This window comes from Aquila chrysaetos, chromosome 18 (assembly GCF_900496995.4).
Source record: "Aquila chrysaetos chrysaetos chromosome 18, bAquChr1.4, whole genome shotgun sequence".
Classification (NCBI taxonomy): domain Eukaryota; kingdom Metazoa; phylum Chordata; class Aves; order Accipitriformes; family Accipitridae; genus Aquila; species Aquila chrysaetos.
Window position 1 is genome coordinate 28,161,961 of NC_044021.1, and position 18,496 is coordinate 28,180,456.

Below are 18,496 nucleotides of genomic sequence, written 5' to 3' on the forward strand. Positions count from 1 at the left end.
AGAACTGAAATCCTGTAAGTGCAATGATTGCCTACATAGATATGTGCTACTGAGACACACCAACATCTACTGGAGATACTGTTTCTAGACCTTACCTAGCTTCTCAGATAGTTAACAGCTGCCTTTTTGATATCAGACAAGAAGATAGCTCTTCCACAATTTCCTTCAACAGCTCAGTCACTATAAAATCCTGCCCCAGAAGGTCTAATCCTGATGAGGGGAACCATTTTCTGGTCTGTCAATATTTATTGTTATAACATTTGCTTGCATGTCTTACTCGAGACTGCTGAAATGGCAAGGTGAGTAAGACAGCTACTAAATGCAAGAACTGATCTGTGAAAATGTGGTTACAGAACATAGCAGGCATTGTAGATCTTCTGCAGCACTTAAGACATTTTAAAGATGGCTACTGTGCATTAGTAGCACAACGAGGTTTTATCCTAAGTCTTTCTGTATCCCCACTGCAAAATGCTAGTTTTCATGCATATGCATGTAATATGTGCATCTGTTTGCTTTCTGCCTACTGAGCAGGCCTGAAAATATCAGTCACAGTCAGTACTATAAAATTATATTGAGTCATACCATGTGCTATATATGTACTATATGCTACATGTAGTGTATGCCATGTTATACATAAAAAAACCCCAAACCCCACATTGCAAGAAGGGGGAATCACTGTCATAAGAGAAGAAAGGAGGGATTCTGAAATATAGATTAAGGTGGTCAATTTTTTACCATACACAGGATTCTTCCTGTCTGGTTTTTTTATTCTCTTCACACTCCCATTATTTGCAGTCGCTGTTGAAATCTGGCAGAAGGAATGTCTTCTTTTTTGTCTTATGAAACTCTGTTAGTATTTTATCAAAAGGCAAAATGACAGGAACAACTATTTTCCAGAAAGCACTTTCAGATTCTGAGCAATGTGTATTTATTTTTTATAAGCTATATTTGAATTTTACATTAGTTCATTAAAAAGGATTCATTAATAGCTTAAATTCAGGATTTAACTGTAAGACTGCATAATGCAATACACTGACTTAAAGCTAAATGTAAGAACAGAATTTATAATGCACACAATTCTAGAGGTTATGTGAAGTGGAGCCTACTCCCCCAAGAGTATTATAGGGGAAATTATAGCATAAATGAGAAAGGGAGTGCAAATATACATATGTTTCCTCAAATACAGATGCAAAACCTTCCACAAACCACCGGAGGAGTGATTCTCATTGGTTCTGAAAAAGAAGCCAAGATTACCTTATGCTGTAGGAGGCAGGTGGAACATGGTTGAGATTTTTGATCAGAGGGAAGGGAGATGCAGATGGTGTGCATATGAAAGTCCTACTTACCTTGCTTTAAATGGTATGTTAAGCAAAGGAGCTGCTAAATGCCAGAATCTGGCTTTAGAAAACAGGAGTTCCAGAGTCACCCTTTTGAGTTGTGAAGGTCCAAAAGTGAAGATCTGATAAATAAATAAAATACATGTATATGTGTATATATATGTATAGCAAAGATTTGAAATCTGAAACTCATTTTAAAAAGGAAAGTGAAAAGAATATGTTATTTACTCACACTTATTTACTCCAACTCCAAGAGGGTAGCACATAAAAAAGTCAAGAAAATAAGAAATAGTTTATTAAGGTGATGTGGAGCCTTAGACAGATAGAGAAGCAGGAGAGAAGGGCTAGGATGAACTCTGGGGCACAAGGCAGGCTGGAGGGTGCCAACTTGGGGTATGAGGTTCCTGAAAAATCATGAGGAGGACTAATTAGGAGCTATTGGACTGTGGCATACCTGAAAAAGCAGGGTGAAGCCATCCACATGAACCTGAGATGTGGAGGGAAAGCAGACGAAGAAATGAAAGCTGTGGTGGTGGTAAAGGCTCTGAAGCAGAGAGAGAAAATAGAGTTAAGGAAGAAAAATGGAAAAGCAGAAAATGCAGATCTTGTCCTCATCCTTCTTTCTTTCAACTCTCTCATTATTCTTTTTCTCAATAAATGCATTCATTGATACTAAATTTATGGATTATGAATTAATGCATGTTAAATTTAACACACACTTATGGGTGTTTCTCCCCAAGCAGGAGGAGCAATATGTGTTCAAGGAGCTCAGAAAAAAAATATTCTTTTTCGCATGGTAGGGTCCTGAATTTCAGGTAACTGCCAGCAAAAAGTTACCACCTCCTAATTTATGAGGCTAAGGCCCATATGTGGCAGTGCTATTTTGGCGTTACAGTCATTTCAGTTCTAACCCTCTTAAGCTCTTTGTCTATGTTTCTTTATCAGATAATGTCAACTGCTTGAATTATGCAAATGCATTTTCCACAGCATCTCTCTTAGCTTTGTCTGGCTCTGGAAGTCTGTCTCCAAGACACAGTTGAAAGATGCCCAGATTGCTTTTACTCATAATGCCTGAACTAGTTCACTGACAGACAGCCTAAGCATCTCTGCAGGGCCGTGTCACAAGCCTACCCTAAGTTCCTTTGCTATTAGGACTTACTGCCCTACTCCTGCACCTAAAGTAAAATGGTAACAGGGAAGAGGACATTCACAAGATTTAAACATATTGCTCATCACAAACTAATAAAATCAATAAAGTGAAAACAAATACTATAAAAATAATTTCTAGATACCGTTATAAGGCTGCTTACTGTGTTTTTGTTGAACAGTGGTGGCTCTCAGCCTGAAGTGTTGAAGAACTGTGTGGCCCGAACCCACCTTCCTACTCACTTCTCATGGCACCAGGAATAAATCAACTGGTATCCAGTTTCATAACTACATCCTCTGTCTGTATTACTTTACACAACTAAAGGCTTTCTCTTTTTATCTCGCCTTATGCCATTTTCCCATGTAAATTTAAAAACTGTTCCCTTTCCAAAAGTGTGATATACAGCTTTGCTGAATGCTGCATCAGTTTAAAATAAAATAGTCTCAACTGAGCGATACAAATAATGACTAATGCTACTCTCAAGGTTGATGATCATGACAAAGAGAAGTACCTAAAAAGATAATTGACTTGCAGGCTCTTTTTCCTCTCCACATCCCCCCATCAGATTGTTGCTTACACAGTGGTTGTTTGGCAGACACGTCTCAACCTACAACCTGTGCACTCAGGTAGGACTCCTGGCTTATCTTGCCACCTCCTCTATTGATTTGATCTCTTGCTTCTGCTTACAATCTAGTTGAAATCAGTAGGTATGGAAGATCCATTAGTGTTGCTACTAGTACAGATCCGCACATGCCTGCACAAGCTGCTTGTGGAGTGCTGTTTGCTTCCACTGGCTGATTAGCAAAATGGACTTTCCAGGCATATTACATATGTTTCACTCCCCAAAGAAAGCCTTCAACTGTCAACAGGTTAAAGGCAACTTCTCTTCATGGCAATTATCACAGGTAGAAACTTTCTCTCCCCTGCCTCCCTACTCTGCCACCCTGCAGTGACTGCAGTCCATCTATCCAAGACTCCAGCAGTTCTGTGGAGGCAGTTCTTCTTATGAGTTAACAACAAACACATGAAGAAAAATGCTGCCAATTGTTTGAATTTGTCAAAATGAGCTTCTTCACTTGTAAGGCTGTTAAATTGTTACCAAATAATTTTTCTCTTCACATGTCTGTGAAAACCTGCTACATATCTACTATGCTCATCTCTAAGTTAGTATAAGGTAACATACACAGAAATACACACATGCACTGTTATACAGACATGCACAAGTAAAAAGCAGGGAAAGACCTTCCAGGCTCAATTGCAATAACTGGCACCTATTTATTTCTATTTAATTTACAAAAACATGATTCTTACATCTTCTAAACTTACACCCAAGATGGGCAGGAAGCTGGAAACAGAGGAGGAAAACAGAAAAGAAGACCCAACAAAACCAAACCACAAAAAAGTAAAAACATGCAACTTGTGAGAACTTGACTTCTCACTACCATTAGTTCATCAGCTGTCCTTTTCCCTTCCGACTGTCTATTGTTCAAATAGAAAGCCCAGAGATTTAAATGGATGGATCTTACAGTGCAAAATGAAGGTCACCAAATCAGTTTTTGACATGTCAAGAAGGGAAGAGATTTCCTCAGGTAATGGTTCCTCAGCTTTTATACGCTAATGGACACATTTCTATTTAAAAATTGACCACTAATTTAAATACTACAGAAGACCCAGATTTGCTAGAGACGCTCACAGATGGTTGCAGAACAGCTTTAGAAAACTTACAACTCTATAGACAGATCTCTGCTGCCTAGTTTTTGGTTTTGTTGCCTAATCACATTAGCAATAAACACTGAGAAATCGTCCTTGAAGTGCTGTAAGCAAATAGCCTTTCAAACAGAGTAACACTGGAGATCCATTGAAATGCTCTATGGAAACATATTTCGTTTTGAACTACTAGACACTGTGACAATCCCTGTCGCTTGGAGACAGAGAAAGACATCTTTGCGTTCTCAGCCTGAAGTTCGATATCTCTCTCATCTCTAAATGATGACTGCTGACCATGTTATTCAGTCCTGATGGATATAAAATAGGCTTTACAACTCCAGAGAGCCTTCAAGCTGCTGGACGAGTTGTCAGTAGATACTAGACCTCAGCAGTAAGCAATAAGAGCTATTGGGAGTGTGTGGTAAGTGTGGAGATTTCAATGGTAACAGAATGCACTAAATTTAGGGAGCTAATGTTAACAGGCAGCACAATCCACTTTTCCTAAGGAAGTTATTCGTAAATATTTCACAAAGACTCCAAAAATGGAAAAGCTAACTTTCTCAATATTGATAGTGTCTGATTTATAATAGATGCTGCAAACACTTCAAAAATGGAAAGCTGCCATGGTTTTGTTTCTCAGCAGAGTGCTTATTACAGATTACCCCTGGGTAGGAATTTGGCCATTTAACTGAACAACTTTATTCAAAAAAGATTTGATATTTAAAATCAGGGCAACTGCCAATTTTATGCTCCTTCAAAAAGACAGAAGACATTGAATAATAGTGACTAACCATGTAACTTGAATGATGCCTTACACTTGGGTCTAAGCTTAAGAGACACTAGCTATTCGGTCAGTCATTGTTGGAGAGGAAAAGACAACTCTAGCAGGCAGTTCACAATAATCGTGAGTGGCTCCTGCACTGAACAGACTCTTGGAAGGACCTCTCCCTGACTGCATCCTCCTAAATGGGAACACTGAGAAACCAGCTTGCAAATGGTGGTCAACAGATGGGTAGGATGATTATCTGTTTGTCTTTGTTTATAAAAAGTACTACCAGGAGAGTTTATGGAGGCCAAGGAACAAGGGAGTGTTGTGTGTTCTTCGGACCACATATCTACTGTGCTCCCTTCAACCAATGCTAGTAATGTTTGCTGTGGGGCTCAGTTAGATTGCATCTTGTGGTGATATTACATTTGTTATAGATTTGTACATTTGGCTTCTTCCATTGCTTTATCATGTATTTAAAAACAAAGAAACCCAAGAGTTGTAAATATTACAATCATTCCCATAATGCACAGTAAAGGCACACTGTCATATGCATTATTGTACACTACATATAATAAATACACAATGTACACCGGCCTGTTGATGCATACATAGAATGACATTTTCATGTTATGCATGGTAACTGAGAGCCCTTATGAAGAATTTTCATTACTGAGGAAACCCTTTCCATTGACAATGTATGTGAAACTACAAGTGTGATGTGATCTCCTAGTTCCTCTGCAGATCCCAGCCTTCTTTATCACACATTGCTGGAAACATTCAAATACAAAAAACTAATCCCCAATCCAAATAATGAGCACATTTTGGGAATATCACCTTTAAAGCAGGATTAGAGTTGCCTAATTCAGGGCAAAATAATTTTCTTTTCTGTCATTTTTTCCCCTTCTCTCTGTTAATCTATAAGCACATGCCCTGTACATTACAGTAGAAGAGTTCAGTAAAATGAGATTTAGCCCTTATGGTAGTGTAAGACATGCTAGCACCAGGATGCAACCAAGCCTCTACATGAATGCACATGTATCCATGTGAGATGCATTAAATATAGTATATCCTGATTGCACACACAATCCTTCAGCAGTGAAGAGGTAGAACAGGCTACCAAATGAAAATCAAATTTCAAACAAATAGGATGAGGCATCTTAAGTCTCTGAAGGCTTTTTTTCTCCTTGTGGGCTTTCATACAGTACATCAGACCACTTTAAGCACCCGATTAGGAGTATTTTAACAGAACTGTTAATAAAATATTTAGAAAACACCAGAAGTCAAATGCTAAAGTATTTTTTTTTGTTGTTTAACTTTACTTGGGACTTCTTCGGGAAAAAAAATCCAACCACAAGAAAACTCTGCACTCAGTGAAAGATTTTTCTGAGGCAGAAACATAGAAAAGTGAGTCTGGACATCAAGCCTCAGCTCCAGAAAACAAATAAATGGAACATGAGGATGGGCAAGGAGAAACAGGATCATACGAAAGAAGTCTTTTTCCCTCCATGCAAACTAGGGAGCACAAGGTTTATTCCAGTCTGTCATCGTTACAAACCTCAGATTCCCTAAGGCTATATTTAACCAGTATTTGGTAGGACCTCAGTGTACCCACATTTCCAGGCCAAGTCGCATCCACACTGCAGAGGCTTCAGGGTCTATTCAAAATCAGCATTTGCACATAGTTAAAGGAATGAAGTACTTCTGCATGCCTAAATCACCTCAGGAATAGAAAATTCCATAATCGGTCCATTCATCCTTCCTCCCTTTCCTCACACTCTCTAGGAATACCTTGGTTGCTTTTACCCTTTCCCCTCCTACCCCATTTTCAATGCATACACTCAAATGCAGGTCCCTGTTTTGTCTTCCAGCTCAATTTAAAACAACTCCCATTACCCTCACAAAAATGTATGTTCAACTCACATTCATGACAGATCTTAGCCTAAAAGTGACATTTAATTTTGTCAGCACTGTAGGATCCAGTTTCTAAAATATGAATTTTTCCACTCATTCAAGAAGCTCCAACTCTCAATGCTTCCTTTAGCCTTGTTCTTTTTGGCAGGCCTATCAGATACATGCTGGCCTTGTCGAAACACCACAGCTATGCTAGACAAGGCAACTTTCAAGCCATTAAGAAGCTGTTAGGTACAGCTTATCTGTGGGACAAGCAGTTTGTTGCAATACTAATAAGTGAAGAGAGCTCTCCCAGATTACGCAAGGATTGTTTAACCTCCTGAAGCATTTCAATTATAAAATAGAAGAACAGTAAATGGTTTCCTTTGTTAATTCTTGCAAATGCATATTCACACACATCAAAGTATTTGTCTTTATGGGACAGATTACAAAAACAGTGTATATACTGTTCTGCAGTTAATCAAAGCATTAAAAAATCAGCAGCTGCAAACACTGAAATTCTTATACCAATATGATTTGGAAATTGGCATTATTACTTTAGCAGTGTGTTACAGATTTTAACATACAAAGGTACACAGATCTGCCTGGGCAGAATGGCTATTGTCACCTTTTTAGGGATTCCCTGGAGTTCCAGTTTCCTGCAAGGAACATTGGCCATATCAAAACTATTGATCCGTTCAGTCTCCACATCCATTAGAACAGGCCTGTATGTGCCCTGAAAGCTGACCAAATTCATCATTACAGCAGAACCAACTGACCTTGAAATCAAAATGTGATTTTTTTCCAACTTAAAAGAGAATTTGACCTGATTTTCAAGAACTGAAATGGATCCAGAAAGAAAAATTGGACAAAAATTATGTACGGAATATATAGACCTTCTATACAAGACAACAAACTCGTTGATTTCTACATGATTATGAACTGTCTTACAGTATAATCATGTGTACATTATTGGAACAACATACAGTTGCGTATTTGAATCATTCATACTTTAATTCTGGTCCTGTACAATAAAGCAGCTAGACCCAAGTTCACAAACACAATGAGAGATTAAAAAGGAGGGCAGTATTATTAAAGGATCATTTTGTCTATATCTGTAAGAATCAGGTCATGGCTGATTTTTTTCCAACTCTTGCAAATATTTTCAGTTCAAGAGCTTTGATCATAGATCTCCTGCTTTAGATGAAGTATTGAATGATGATGACAGAAGGGTGAGACAGTGTCTGTCTTAGGACGGCATATCCAAATGCTCATGGAAGCACCTATTCCTCTCCATTCTAGCTCAGTGAAATGCATTGTGGGATAGATAGTTCTTGTAATAAGAGAATTCCTAATGAAGATTTATAGCATACAATATTTAAGTAATCAAAGCACATTTTGTTACTATAGTAACTGTAGTCCTCTGCACACAACATGTAAAGTAATTTGTCTAAAATAATGCATGCTATGTTCATTCTAGATGCTGACAGGTAATATTCTCAATCTTCCTGTTCTTGTGTTTAGAAGAATTTTCTGTCAATTCTTTAAAGCAGCATCTCCTTTAGAGGAGATAACAGCGACTGCTTGTTTTGCTATAACATCACTGTATGATGCTGTGTGCTTACTCAACTGGTTAATGAAATTCAGTAACAACTTGGACTGAGAGCATATCAGAACTTGAAAGAAACTTTGTGTGACTTGTTACGTCAGCTATACAATGTCCAGAGCCTAAGTTGTTGTTTCTAATGTTCTTTTCAGTGTTATAGATTATAATGGTGCATTGAGGAAAAAAATAGAAAGCATCAAGAGCAAATGACTGTATTTCATCAAGCACAGTTGGCATTTTCTCAGAAGCATAAGAGAATTAGGAGCTCCCACTGGAAGAAAATGGTGCTTTACATAAGGGGAGACTACTGGGAAATTGGTGAGATTCTGAATTTAAAATGCTATAGCAATTCCACAATAATTCCCTGTGTGAATATTCTTATTTTACATTAAGGGTGCTAAAGACATTTAACAAAAGTGCAATGCCACACTGAGACACTTTAAAACTCTGTCTATACTGCTCCCCTTATGCAATATTAGCAAGAAGAAGCCATCACAGAGAGTCCTTAGTGGGGTTGGAAAACCTGGGAACATGAAAGGTCACAAACTTTTAACTTCAAGACCTCAGTCTAAATTGTGCCTTGGCTCTCACTCATGTCCTAGATCAGTGCTCTCCAAAGTGGGGTGCACACAACCCAGGGAGTGTGCAAGACAATCCATTGGTGTATGGGAAGAAAACATTTGTTGTACCATTAAAAAAAATATTTTAAAAATAAAGTAAAAATTTTAAATACTGTTTAGTTAATATTTTTCTCATCCTTATAAATTTCTATTTTTGTGTATGTTCTAAAATGTATATGACATATTAGTACAGTAGTACATGTGTATAATTTATAAATACATATACATATATTGGAGGTGCTCATAGGGATGTACAATCAAAAAAGTGTGGAGACCACTGCCCTAGACTACACAAATTTTCAAATGTAACATAGCAAAACAATGTTTTAAAGTGACCCAATATGATTCAGAGGCAGACTGAAGAAGAGATCCTTGTTTCTTCACACCACTTCCAACTGCTCTGACAGGACTATTCTCTGTTCAAGCACATTCCTGGGAAGTCCTTGGGGCTATTTAAAAACAACAGACAAAACCAGGTGGACTTACTTAATCTGAAAGATGTGTTTATCCTTATGAAATGCTTTTTCTGCAGGAGGCCAACATAAAATCTGTGTGTCACAAAAACTGCAGGGATGCAAAGCTGCAAGGGTTTAAGAGGATCTCACAAGCTATGTACTTACTATGCTTAAGAACTACCTGCCTAATAGTGAAATTTCTCAAGTAAACATAAACTTATAACTATACAAAACAGATACTTGAGAAAGTAAATAGTGGCAATAGTTTGCATATTTCTGCTTAGCCAATTTAGTTATATAATTCTATGTTTCAGAAACATTGTTTGAACACAATTTTGCCATTGTTAAGTAAGTAACTACTTTGGGAAACCTGATTCTGAACTTTTATCTTATTTGAGGATCAGGCCTTCTTGTTTGAAAGGAAAGCTGTATGAGGAAGCTGTACTAGAACAGGATGACTTTTTCACAAATACTAAAACTGCTGAAAAATGGAGTTTTAGAGGAACAGAGATTTTGTAAGAAATCAGATCAAACATTGCAAATACTCTTGGACAAAAAATTCAAAGATGTTAAAACGTTTGATTTCATTATGTCTTCAGTAACACTTTGCTCTGTTCTGTAGGTCATTTTGAACCAAACGAAGCCCCCCCCTTTTTAGCTTACCATTTCAGAATAATGGCTTTTATTTCAAAATAGTCTTACAATTTAAAAGAAATGTTTTCCAAAACTAAATAATTAAAAAAAAGACATATTTAATACCAAGTTGGAATTATTTTTTAATAGACACAAGTGCATAAATATTCACATTATTAAAATTCTGCTTAGTTCAGCTTAAACCTTATCACAAATTCCCTGCAAATTCTCAACATGGCCACAATCACTCACCTCTAATATGTACAAAAAAAAGCCCCATTTAATTAGTATTCACAGAAGTTAAATGGGCTATAAATAAAATTCAGCAAGCCGTTAGTTTTGCAGTAGATGGTATTCACACACAAACTTGTTTGAGTGGTCTCATGGGACTCAAAAGAATCCTTCTCAATGAATATGTGCTTCTTGTTGTGATTAATAATTGCAGAACTGAACTAATTTTATATGGGTCTCAAACAAATTCCTGAACAAAAAATTAATCTCTGGAGAACTTCCCATTTGACACATAAAAGAGCCTTCAAAAATATGGAAAATGTGTAATTCTTACTGTCAAATGAAATATCTTCTGCCTTTTCTTATCCTTGGCCATGAAAACACCTTGGATTTTTGTAGTTTCATAGCACAGATGAATACTGGTGTCAGGATAAATGAGCCCCATCAACATAATGGTATTTATGGGAGAATGGGAGTCTCCGATGGGCCCTTGAAGAAATTCTCTGCAAGTATAATGGCTTTGAGAAAAGCAATTGCACCCTGAGGCAACTCAGCAACCCCAGCTACTCTCTCTTACCTGGAGGGCTCCATGGAAATTCTTCCTTTCAACAATCCATCATAATCCATGCATATATGAAACTTTCAAACAGATTTTAGTAATTTTTCTTTCTGCATAGGCCAGCAAACTTTTTTTTGTGTGTGTGTGTGTGTGTTGCATAAAGCATCTTAGTAATTGTTATTACCAGAATTGTTTGAATATTCATTGGGTTAGGGGTGGTTCTGGTGCTCTTAGCTTGACCTAAACTTTATTAATCACAGTCCTCAGTACAAGTTTGACCTACAAAGCAACCTCGGGAAAAGAAAATTTAAAAAAAAGTCATTATAAATATTTTAACTATACAAGGTATTGATGTTTTAACATATGCTCTAATGCTGGTCTTTTCATGTGGACGAAAGCTGTTCTGCATCCCATGGTCTCAGGTGGAGCCCATATGGAGGAAGGACATATTACCTTGCAGCTCTTGCTTCACCTAAGCTTCTCCCAAGGTGTTCAGAATGGGGACAGAAGCTGAATGTGAGGGAAAAGAGGGCTCCAGCCTTCTGTCACCAACATGCCTAACCCCTAAGGGTGCAGAGGCACGCCGAGTCTCTCCAAAAGGCGCTGCAATATAGCCAACTTTGTGGAGGCTTCTGGTTCTGTGGTGTAGCAGGAAGTGGTGATGGTGGTGGGGAAGAGTACAGAGTACAGCTGGATCTATGGGGCATGAAGTCTTACTACACTCACAGAGCATTAACAGCATTTACTCTGTCTGTGTAAATTGGAAATAAAAGTTATTTGAAATAACAAGCCACAGGCTTTCCATTTACATCTGTGGAAACCAAGCATACTTCCAAAGTAAACAAACATCATAATCAGTGTACATAAGTGATTACAGGACTGAAGGCTGACCTTAAATGTCCACTTTGATTAACATTTTTTGCATTAAGTAATATGATAGTGAAGTTATTCTGTGTAATTAGGAATCTATTGCAAGACATTAGTGGCGAGATCCTTAATGAGTTTTCAATGGGATAAAAATAACCTCAAAATGCATGCTTACAAATAATTTCTTGCCCTCAGTTGCTAATTCATTAAATAATTCTAAATGCCTACTGATACAAATAGAGAAAAAAATGCATTTGGGAAGGTGATAGAGGAGGAGGTGGTAGTGGAGGTGAGAAGATCATGCTGTTTCCTTTGCTTGTACTGTGTAAGAACTAGGAAAAAAAAGTTCTTCTAAAATCTATGAAAGCATAGGGAGGGTCAGGAGCTCATGGCACAGTGTGATAATCCTGAGCCACTTGTCAACCCAGAGATCCCAAAGGTCCTCTTGTTTTGGTCTGTCATTAAATCTGATGTGGTATATTTTGATTCTGATTTAGTTCTCCAAAGTGACAAAGATTTTGTCTTATTTTACCTGTGAGTATCAGTTGGGATTGTAGCTAAGCAGTGTTAAAGGAGAAAGGTATAGAACAAAGTCACAGTCTTTAAAAATACTACACAATAATACCTGAACCACAGTCTGGAGTGTAGCTCCTCTAGTTAATCAATATGGAATTCCAAGGCCAGATTGTGTAGGAAAGCTGGAAAACTGGTGGGACAACAGATATATAACAAAAAAAACCCACAAAATGACACGACTAATTCTATTTGCTTATTTGTCAACAAGTTTTATTAAATATGGCTCATTATTTTCCATCCATGAGGAGAAACTCTTGGAAATTAATTGCTACTTGAAAAGAATATATGTCCTTCTGCTGCTTCTGTCATTGCTACAGGGTATATTCTGCACATGGAGCCTCCTGAATTAACTTAAATAACATTAGAAATCTCAGCTAAGTAAATATTATATGACTTTATGCATCCCTTACTAAAATCATGCACATTCTCAAAGAGAGCTTTACACCTTGCACGAGATACTAAGATTTTAGCTCTAGGAGCCCTTCCATTTTATCACTGACCAGGGTTCAAGTCTCCAACTTCAAAGATCAACAAGCACAAATAACGTGATGCTCATAGATTGCATGCAAATTGTATAACTAAAATAGACTAGAAAACTAATAATATTTAGTTTCCCTTTCCAAAAATTTCCCTGACGAATGACTTCTGCCTCACTGAGCCATTAAGGCTGACTATGCCCCTCCTTGTGAAAAGAAAACAAATGCATTTCTTAAAATTACTTTTAACTCTATCATTCTTCAAGAGCAATACACATTTAGTTTTCTTCTACATATGCATGAGGGACATCTCATCATAAACAAAATAATACACCGAATACTACCAACATCCTTGCTTGTCTGTTGTATAAAGATGTAATAGAGCTCATGCTGCAGTAATCTGACACAAAATACTCAGTTTTGCCTAGTGTCATAAAGCAGAGGTGTGGGATGGAAAAAAATTGCATTAATAAACTGCCCACAGATATTGCATTATGTCCCTGGTGATTAAACACTTAGGATTCCTTCTTATTATCAACAAAAAATGAGTACATATATGTATTGGATAATTGTCGACACACATACACAAAACTTTTGTAAAAAAGAAACATTTTTCAGGAAATGTTTCTCTAGTACAGGTATCTCCTCTCCTCAATATTCCTAATACTGGATTTTTTTAACAATGTCATCATTTAATCACTACAATCTTTGTGCCTTTGAATGTTCCTAAAGAAAATTATCTCATCTGAGAAAAGATAGGAGAAACCAATGCACACTTCCACAAGACAAGCAGATACAATTTCAAAACTACATATAAATTAAGGATAATATTGTGACAACAGCTAAACCAATGCAGCAGAGTAAGCCGATTTAAGTGTCCTATTATGCAAAATTGTACCCATTATAAAAGAGAAATCAAAGACAGTTGCTAACATGATTAAGCTATGGTTCTGTAGAGTCAGAAAATAGTGATGCATGAGCAGTTTTCAAATGATAATTAAACAGGCAGGATGTGTAAAGACACTATTGAATTGAATTTAAAGTATCTAGTACTAGAACTGGAGTGACTTAGGTACTGATCCCAAACTGCTGAATCTATTCTTCAATGACAACTTGCAAACTCCATACTATGCATCTGATGCAGCAAAACACTAGCTTCATTTCAAATATATGGTCATCTTCCCTGAGGTCAATAGACTACTCATTTCACAGGTGCTTTTCTAAATTAGTCCTGGAGGATTGGGCCCTTGGCCTAATCTAATATCTAAATATTTCCCTAATAGTTTCTCGCTAGTCAAGCAAATCTCTGTTCACTTTCATGGTAACAATTACACATATAAAATGGTTTGGTACTGAGGATATAATTTTCACTACATTGCCTGATCTCATACCTTTTGTCCTTTCTATCACTAGTTACCTATACATGCTGTGTAAATATGATAAAATGCTTTTTTGGCTGCAAGTCAGAAAGTAAAAATATAACTTCTATGTTTCATTGCTTGAAGTGAAATGAGTACCTGATCTAGAAAATGAAGCCCAACTTTAAGGTTAAAATTTTCAAATTTATTCAGTATTGGTCCAATTCTGCTTACTCTTTAAAAAAAAGAAATAGAAAAACTGTTGTGATTTTCCCATACTTTGCATAACTACATAAAAATTAGCTTATAGTGTATCCTATGTTGAATGCTCTGTGAACAGAGAAGATGCCTGATTAAGTTGATTCCTGCCAGAAACAGAGAGCATTGAAAGTACAACCATAAAATCTACATTTCAATTCTACTGCCATGATTCTAGATTAACTATTTCCTCTGTGCATTTCTCAGTCCCACCCAGCCTTGCCCCTTTCTTAACTGTCCAGAGAAAGAGTTTAAATGTAATTAAAAGCACAAGAAAAGGGTGTACCTCCTTCTTAGAAACCTTTAGCAGTTCTGTAAACGATAGCTTCCAGATCCTACTGTTTGACTAGATTCTTCAAAATTCATCAACAGTTTGGAGGTTGAATTCATATTTATTACAGTCTTATTTAAGGACCAAAGCTTGACCATTCCTCAAGGTGACCTTCTGCTCTGTGCAGTCATGGTCCTCAAATAACATTATGAATCTCCACAGCAGATTACTCTGGAAAATACTCTGGAACAAAGACAGTGATACTATGTTTCTCTTAGGCTTGTATTCTGAAAAGCTGGACAATACATGACATCCACAAAAAATATCTGTGTCAAACACAGAGTAGTTGATAGGGGGACAGCTAACTAAAGCTGAACATTATGAGATGCATAAAAATGAAGCTTACAATTTGGTCAATTTTGTCTTTCATCTTTGACATGCTTAAAGGTTTTCTTACAGCATCTATAACATCCAGTCAACATCAAAACAAACTACTTGTCATTAAATATTAAATTCCTTAAGGGGTAAATCTGTAAGTCTTTCCTTTCTTTTTAGTTCTTTTTCAGCCAAAGCTGGCACTACTCAAGGCTGGAGAATTCAGAATCCATAAATCCCAATGAAACTAATGAAAGTTAAACTTGAGAAAGGACTGTTTAAGTAAAGCCCTGAGGATGCAATTACATGAGTATGCCTACATGAGACAACATAGTGTTATTCATAATGAACTGGGTTTTGCACCAGAGGAAAATCATAGAACCATAGCATGGTTTGGGTTGGAAGGGACCTTTAAAGATCATCTAGTCCAACCCCCGTGTCATGGGCAGGGACATCTTTCACTAGATCAGGTTGTTCAAAGCCCCATCCAACCTGACCTTGAACACTTCCAATGATGGGACATCAGCAACTTCCACAACTAGGCAACCTGTTCCAGTGTCGCAGTAAAGAATTTCTTCCTAATATCTGATCTAAATCTTCCCTCTTTCAGTTTAAAACAGTTACCCTTGTCCTGTCACTACAGGCGTTAGTAAAGTCTTTCTCCATCTTTCTTATAAGCTCCCTTTATATTTTGAAAGCTACAGTAAAATAATCATGTTAGCTCCACCCAGGTATTCCACTGGCAGGTGTCGCTCATCTACTCCTTGCCAAGGAGTCTTCAGGTGTGCCTGTTGAAGGGCCTCTGTTGCCAAAGCTGCTGGAAGAACTCCAACCAGTCTTACAGACTGACAAGAAGCACTCTCCAGCACCAGGGCTTCTTAAGCACATGCAGAGGTCCTAGGAGTCTCTCTGGAGACTTTTTTCTTCTGAGTCACCATTTCCATGCAAGCAATATATGCTAAATTCACCTGATTCACACTCTCACTCCACCACCTGATAGATGTGAACAGCAGAAGAATGAAAAGACTTCTTCACATCTTTAGTCTTAAAGTAACGGGCTGGAAGAAACAGGCTATAAGGAAAACCAATACCAAAGGTGATCGCAGTATACACCCAGATATCTTCTGTGTAATGTACACTCCCTCCTAGTGTATCTTGTTTACGATGCATTCTTTGAGGCTTTAGGCTTTGATTTGTTTGGAAAATGGTTCACCTTTCATGCACACTTCTTACCCTATGGACAGCACTTCAATTAGATTTAGCTTTGCTAACTTTTTAATCTCCAATTACATTCATTTAACATTTTCCTTCTTTTTAATATCAAATGAACCCTTGATGGATCAAAACTTTTACTTGAACAGTATTACAGACATCACTTCCTCTGCAGTCTGCCCCACCATGCACCTACCAACCCACCTGGGTGTCGTGGTTTCAGCCCAGCCGGTAACAAAGGGCCACGCAGCCGTTTGCTCACTCCTCCCGCCCCCCTCCGGTGGGATAGGGGGGAGACGGAGGAGAGAAAAGAAAAAAACCTGGAACCTCGAGGGTTGAGATAAGGGCAGTTTACTGGGACAACGCAAAAAAAAGTTACAACAACAACAACGGTACTAATGAAAGAGTATACAAAAAAAAAAAAAGAGTGATGCACAGTGCAACTGCTCACCACCCGGGACCCGACGCTCCACCACTTCCCCCACCGAAAGTCGAGAGAGAGAGCAGGAGAGCCCTCCCCCCCGGCCCACTCCCCATTTATATACTGGGCATGATGTCACATGGTATGGAATAGCTCCTTGGCTAGTTCAGGTCAGCTGCCCCGGCTATGCCCCCCCACCTCCCAGGTTCCTGTAAAAATTAACTCTATCCCAGCTGAACCCAGGACACTGGGAAAGTACACTAAATATTTTCAGAACTTTTGAAGGTTAAAACATTTTATGTATTGTAAAAAGCAGCCCACGCATTGAACAGTATTGACTGCACGTATGTTGTGTTAAACTTATGTTCCCCAGTGCATTCTTAGCTTTTGACAAATACTATATGTGGCTTAAATACAAACTCTTGCCATAGACCGTGCTTAGCATTGTGTTATATAGACATGTCCTGTGTGCAGTGAGCCACAAAGCAACTTCTGTTGTCTTACTAGGTAAGGTCAGGCTTGCAGCATTCTGGTGCGGCGTTCTGTGGTGAACTTCCTGAAGTATCATCTCAGTTAACATACCTTAGCAGCTGACTACCTGGATCCCTTTGACTTAGTCATAATAAATTTGCTTCTATTTCACTAGGACCTTGCTAATATTTCTGACAGAAGCTCAAACATCAATAACATTGCATGTGACAACCTTTTCTTTCTTTCCTCATATAGTAATGGACTACAAGTTTATTCCCTTATATAACATGGGGAATATAATAAGTAATATATTTTTTTATTCAGAATATCATGCCAATGGGGCCTAGCATAATTTTCTCAATTAATACATTATAGCCAAGGTGGACAGCCTTGTAAACAAGGCTGGTGTGGCAGGCAGAGTAGCCTTTTGAGAACAATTTTTGAACCAGTGTGTCAGAAATGAACAGGAGAAAGGCACAGGCTGTTATTACAGATGTATTAAACATGATGAGAGATCAAAAAGTCTTAATGATATTTTGATGGTTTAGTAATTTTGTTACTGGTCAGCAATTGCTGTACAAGACACAAGGATCCAATTTAGTACAAGCAACACAGAAGCATTATCATCTGGAGGCACCTCTGTAACTCTCCGAGTTTCTAATAAACATACTGTATCCAGAAGGAGAGAACATAGCTCCCAGAGGGCTGGCAATCAATTACTGCAGACAGTAAAGAGTACATGATGTATTGCTTTCATAGCATCTTTTTTAGAAAATAAAACTTTTAACAAAATAGGAGGCTGAGTATTATTTCACCTTGTACAATCTCATATAAAGATTGTTACCAAATGAAACAGAAGTATAGTTTTAAAAGAAATCAGACCCAACTCATGGAGTTAGGTAAGAGCCAGAACATAACATACTGAACTCCTACATTGTGAATTCTAACCTTAAACTTCGATGTGCACACCTCCACTGATTTTCAAAACCCTCATTGCTTTCAGTTGTAAAAGAAATTCCAGTCAGGTAAACTTAAAGGAAAGACCCATAATTCCTTCTGAATAGCTGCTAATGTGATTTGGAAAGATGCATCAGATTGTTAAAATGCAGTCACAGTGTCTGCATACCATAGCTGGAACATCTCTCTGCATTGCTGGGTACTGGAGGATTTGGAGCAGGCCATAGCATTTCAGTTTGTGAGAGGCCTTAATCCTGTGTATTTCTGCAAAACCAATACCACTGGTGTTCCCAGCACAGA

At 37.7% G+C, this 18,496-nt stretch overlaps 1 long non-coding RNA gene across 3 annotated transcripts in view; it reads right to left on the reverse strand.

Moving 5' to 3' along the window:
* Positions 1-936: 936 nt before the first annotated feature.
* LOC115353116 overlaps positions 937-18,496 on the reverse strand; it is a 50,204-nt gene continuing 32,644 nt past the window's right edge. Inside the window, exons 3-5 of one of the 3 annotated variants that reach the window (XR_003927432.1) lie at positions 1,570-1,741; positions 1,347-1,459; positions 937-1,232 (exon numbers count right to left, since the gene is read on the reverse strand). This is a non-coding gene — a long non-coding RNA (uncharacterized LOC115353116). Of the gene's footprint in view, positions 1,233-1,346; positions 1,460-1,569; positions 3,354-18,496 lie in introns of those variants that run through there. The other 2 variants (XR_003927431.1, XR_003927433.1) reach the window with 2 other exon arrangements.